This window comes from Notamacropus eugenii, chromosome 5, assembly GCF_028372415.1.
Source record: "Notamacropus eugenii isolate mMacEug1 chromosome 5, mMacEug1.pri_v2, whole genome shotgun sequence".
Taxonomy (NCBI): domain Eukaryota; kingdom Metazoa; phylum Chordata; class Mammalia; order Diprotodontia; family Macropodidae; genus Notamacropus; species Notamacropus eugenii.
The window spans coordinates 264,352,042-264,357,818 of record NC_092876.1 but is presented as its reverse complement, the minus strand read 5'-3'; positions in this window follow the sequence as shown (position 1 = coordinate 264,357,818).

The following is a 5,777-nucleotide window of genomic DNA, read 5'->3' as shown; positions in this document are numbered from 1 at the left end:
AAACATTTCAACTTTAGTAAGTCCTTTATGAATTCTCTTTCCTGTTTAACTTTTCATGCTTCTTTTGATTTCTTGTGTTTGAAAGTCAGATTTTCTATTCAACTCTTGTCTTTTCATCAAGAATGCTTGAGAGTCCTCTATTTCATTGAATAACCATTTTTTCCCCTGAAGTATTATACCCAGTTTTGCTGGGTAGGTGATTCTTAATTTTAATCCTAGTTTCTTTGACTTCTGGAATATCATATTCCAAGTCCTTGGATGCCTTAGTGTAGAAGCTGCTAAATCCTCTATTATCCTGATTGTATTTCCACAATTCTCTGAATTGTTTCTTTCTGGCTGCTTGCAATATTTTCTCCTTCATCTGGAAACTCTGGAATTTGACTACAGAATTTCTAGGAGTTTTTCTTTGCACATCTCTTTCAGGTGGTGATTGGTAGATTCTTTCAATATTTATTTTACTGTCTGATTCTAGAATACCAGGGCAGTTTTCCTTGATAGTTTCATGAAAGATGAAGTCTAGGCTCTTTTTTTGATCATGGCTTTTAGGTAGTCCCATAATTTTTAAATTGTCTCTACTGGATCTATTTTCCGAGTCAGTTGTTTTTCCAGTGAGATATTTCACATTGTCTTCCATTTTTTTGTTCTTTTGGTTTCACTTTGTAATTTCTTAGTTTCTCATAAAGTCATTAGCTTCCTTCTGTTCCATTCTAACTTTAAAAAACAAACAAACAAACAAACAAACAAAGAAACAATTTTCTTCAGTGATCTTTTGGACCTCCTTTTCCATTGGCTAATTCTGCTTTTTAAAGCATTCCTCTCCTCATTGATTTTTTGGACTTCTTTTGCCATTTGGGTTAGTCTATTTTTAAAGATGCTATTTTCTTCACCATTTTGGGGGGGGGGGTCTCCTTTAGCAAGCTGTTGACTTGCTTTTCATGATTTTCTTGCATCGCCCTCATTTCTTTTCCTAATTTTTCCTCCACCTCTCTTACCTGATTTTCAAAATCTTTTTGAATTCTTCCATCACCTTAGACCATTGCATAATTTTTTTGGAGGTTTTAGATGCAGAAACCTTGACTTTTTTGTTTCCCTCTGATGGCATGCTTGGTTCTACCTCATCTGAAAGGATGGAAGAAAATACCTGTTCACCAAGAAGGTAACCTTCTATAGTCTTATTTTTTTCCTCCTTTTGGGGCATTTTCCTAGCCTGTTACTTGACTTTTCAGTCCATTGTCAAGTGGAGGGTATACTCTAGGCACTTATAAGTTCTCAATTCCTTTAAGGTGGCACAATCAATGGAGAGAAGTTGCTCCTCTCCTGGTCTATGCTCTGGTCTGGAAGCAACCACAAACTTTTCTGCTCAGAATCTGTGAGTAGAAGTCCATCTCCAGAACCTCTACCAGCTCCACCACACCAGTGCTCTTCCTTACCTCAGGGCCATCACTCAGGACTGAGACCCACACCACCTGCTCAGTTTCCCCAGTATCTTTAGGGCAAGGGCTGTTAAATGGGCACTGTTGCCTCAGCAACTGCCACTGCCTTAGGGCTGTGGCTAGACCACATTCCATTCTCACTTGGGTAAAAGTGCTTTCTCACTGACCTTTGAAACGGTCTTTGGCATTTGTGGGTTGAAAAATCAGGAAACCACAGGTGCTGCCCATGATTCTGCACCCTGAATCCTGCTCTAGTCCTGTCCCTGTAGCACTGTCAGTGCCTTGCTGCATTCCACTCTGAACCCATGTGATAGATCTTTCCTATTGGCCTTCCATTTTGCCTTGGGCTGGAAATCTCTTTCACTGTGCCATTTTGTGGCTTCTGCTGCTCTAGAATTTGTTTAAAGTCATTTTTACAGGTATTTTATGGGCTATGGGAGTAGAGCTAGAGCAGGTCTGTCCTTCTACTCTGCCATGTTGGCTATAGCCCCCCAGGGTATAATTTTTTAAGAAAATGGAATAAATGAGATCATTTTTACATGTTGATTTATTTTCTTTGACAAGAGTAATCAGTTCTTTACATGAGAGAGTGATGAATGAGGAGATAGTGAGGAAAAGCATGAGAAGAGGAGAAGATGAGGCTCTTGGCAGATGACTTCAAATATTTTTTAGTGACATATGAGGCAGCAGCTTAAGTTAGGAGCTTTAAGAGTCATCAGAAGTTTGAGGAGGGTTGAAATATTTGTAAAAGCTATTGCCCTGATTGAAATACTTAAACAATTAGGGAGGTGTAAAATAGTTGCCTTATTGCAGCGAGAGCACAATTGAGATTGTTAACATAAACTTGTCCTTGATCCTTGTTCCTGGGAACATTTCATAATTTTCCAGCTTTATTCAGCAATGTATGAATAGTATCAAAGGCAATGGATGGTAGAAGTAATCCAAGACTGGGGGCTGGGGCAGAGAAATCAGTGATATAAAAAGGGAAGAAGTGATTTGAGAGAGTGGAGTGGTATACAGTTAAACTTTACAGTAGAATACAAAGAGGGAAAGAGACCCAAGAATACTGCCCTCTGGTAACTTACATGGAGAACAGATTAGTTTGAGCTTTGCCTGGATTATCAGGATCACCACTTATTCTCCTTGTCCTCTGTGAAGGTATGGCACAGTCTCTTAGGCCAATTAACACTCTATGAGATTTAGCAAACTTTGCACAAAACCCCACTTAGTAGCTATGTGTGAAGCATCTGCTAGATAGGTTGGCCAGAGCAAGAGAATAATATCCCCCTGTGGAAGGCCAGAATCAAGTCCTAAGGGCCATAAACTTCCAGTACTAAAACTGTAACCAAAGTTACAAGTTAGCCAAGATGTAAAGGAAGGAAGGTTAGCCTGGGACTGAAGTGTAGGTGGGAACGATAGCATTGTAATCCATCAGGAATGAAATTAATTTTGAGGTTGACCTTGTGTTCAGTGAAGCCTACTGTCCTTAAATATCTGTGACCTTAAGTGAAAAGAATTTGTATGCATTTGGAAATGTCTGACAAAATAAGCATCCTGGCACGTTTTTATGCCCAGACTTCAGAAATGAATGTCATCCTCCTAGTTTCTCTAAATAAACTTCTGCAATCAATAATTTTCAGCTTTGGGTTGTATTTTCAACATATACGGTAACTAAATTCAATCAGAGAGAGATGGGAAATTTTAAAGGAATGGAAAGTACATGAAAATAGTATTTTTATTCTCTCTACACCACTAAAAACAAGTTCCTAAGAATGAATTTATAATTACTCACCACATGTTGGCCTTTCACCCCCTCTATCAGCTTAACAAAAGTGATATATGAATGTGTTTTCTTGAGGACCTCTTTATGGAGGTCACTACCAGTTCTAAATCTTATACATATATGATCTCTTAAAATGATGAGAAGAGAGCAGTCATGATTTAATATTGAGTGATATCTTCTGGAACTCCAAATGTATTGTCACACAAATGACTGAAGCATCTGAAAAACATAAGATCCTACAGTGTTTATTTTTATTGGTATGTTTTGAATCATATTTACCTCACTAAGCCAAAGTATAGTCACAGATGCTCTCCTGAGTTGAATTGTTTCTTGTGTTTGCATCCAAATTAAGCAAGATTCTAACATGCCATCAATTACCATGATTCCCTTTTATACTGATCCACAATGTATTGAAACTTAAGAAGGTGGTAAATGGGAGATTGGTATAGATATGCTATAGTCATTGAAGATGATGTAGACAAGTCACTTACCTAAAGCAAAGTTCTTCAAAGAATCCTATTTGTATTTGGCATGTAATGAATGACATCAAGTTCTGTAATATTACAAAATGAAATAAACTGTAATGTGAAAGATATTGTTTTGATCATAGATACTAGAAAAGCATAGTGGGATGAAAGAAACATACAAAATCTAGATTAGGATATGTAGCTGGATCAGGACAATGTTCAGTTAGTACATCAACATTTGTATCTTGATGCAGATGGGTAATGTTCTTTTCTTAGAACTGTACAGAAGACAGAAATCAGGCTGAGTCTCATAAGAGGTATTAAAGTGTTGCTCTCAGCGGTTACAAATAGTGGTCAATGGCGGTGGCAAAAGTTCATTCCCTTCATATCAATATTCTCCAAGTGATGTTACACAGCTGTGAATTGTGAAATTTAAAAGTATAAACAGTCCAAAAAAACAATGGAATGATGCATGTAAGACATAAATAGTATCATTCTTGTTACCAAAGATGATGTGTGGCCAAAATAAAAGGTATAAATGCCAACCTCTCAAAAGCAATCTACTGGGCATACAATGAAAATGTGAAATGAAACAAAGGGGAGCTTCCATACATTCATACCCTAAGTTTTTAAAATAATAAAAAAAAAGATCTCTGGCATAATTGATAGATCCTCTGTGGAAGACTGATGAGGAAATGTAAACTAGGCTTTCAAAGAATGAGAAGGCCTTCTCTATGCCTCTCCCCTTGGAAAATCTATAATAAAAAATCTTTCTCTCTGTGGTGGACACATACGCTACTTAAAAATAATTTCCATTCTGGGGGTTGTCTCAAAAAGCAAATCAAAGAATAGGAGGGGTGAGAAGAGGGAAGAATTTCTCCTTTTATGATGGAGAGAACATAATGTTGAGGCCTATTCAGACACAACACGAAGAAGTGAAGTCAACATTTATTCCTGACAATGTACATATTTCCTTTGAGTATATAGTCACCCAGTTTGGGATAACATATGCAAAACTACAGGAGTTCTCACTTTCTATGATCACAGTTCATCAAAAAAAAAATTATCTAATCAAAGCTATTTTAGGTTTTAGAGCTAGAAAGGATCTCAGATTTCATTGGGTTCACCTCCATAATTCACACATTTTACAAGTGGGAGTGACACAAAGTCACAGACATAGTAAAAACTATCAGAGATCTGAATTGACATCCTCGAACTCCATATCTTATGATCATTTTGTTGCACCGCGTTAGCCCTTTTCCAGCCAGATTCACCACATAGTTATCAATTACCTACTAGAGTGAAAAATGGAAAAGAAAATACCAATGCAAATAGAAAATTAAATGCCATACATATAGAACACAACTCTAAACGAAGACAGTGAGGAAAGACTTCATTCTAGGCATGGGAAAATGCCTTTATGAAAGTGTGATGAAAACATAAAGGTGCAAGGGTAATTCATGGAATGTCTTCATCAGGAAAAAAAACATTAATAGGTCAGTTTGGCTTAGATAGAGTACATGACATCTCTTAACAAGCAAGTGTCGAGAAGTCCAGCATGCCTCAGCAAGAATATGTGTGTAATACTTGTTTACAATGCTATGTGGCTACATGATACAATATTGTGTCATCAAAATTTCAATGCAGAGAAAAAAAATATAAAGTTAGGATTTTATTAAATTTAAGATGTCATTTAAAAAAAATCATATAGGACATAGAAGTAATAGGATGAAGGAAACAAGTATTGCATTGCTCAGCTTAGAGTTCCATGAAATTAAAACATGAGAAAGCATTACTTTAAACAGAAACAGGGAGATCCAATTAAATACACTCAAAATTAGTGATATGCCATGCATATTTATTATATGATTAAAGCTATAAAAAAGAAAATACATTTTCATTATGAAATGACATGTGCATTGCTCTTAAATATTCTTTGGGGCAACTAGGTGGCAGAGTGGATACAATACTGGGCCTGGACTTAGAAAGACAAATCTTCCTAAATTCCAATCTAGCCTCAGATACTTACTAGCTGTGTGACCCTAAGCAAATCACTTAACCCTGTTTGCCTCAGTTCCTCATCTGTAAAATGAG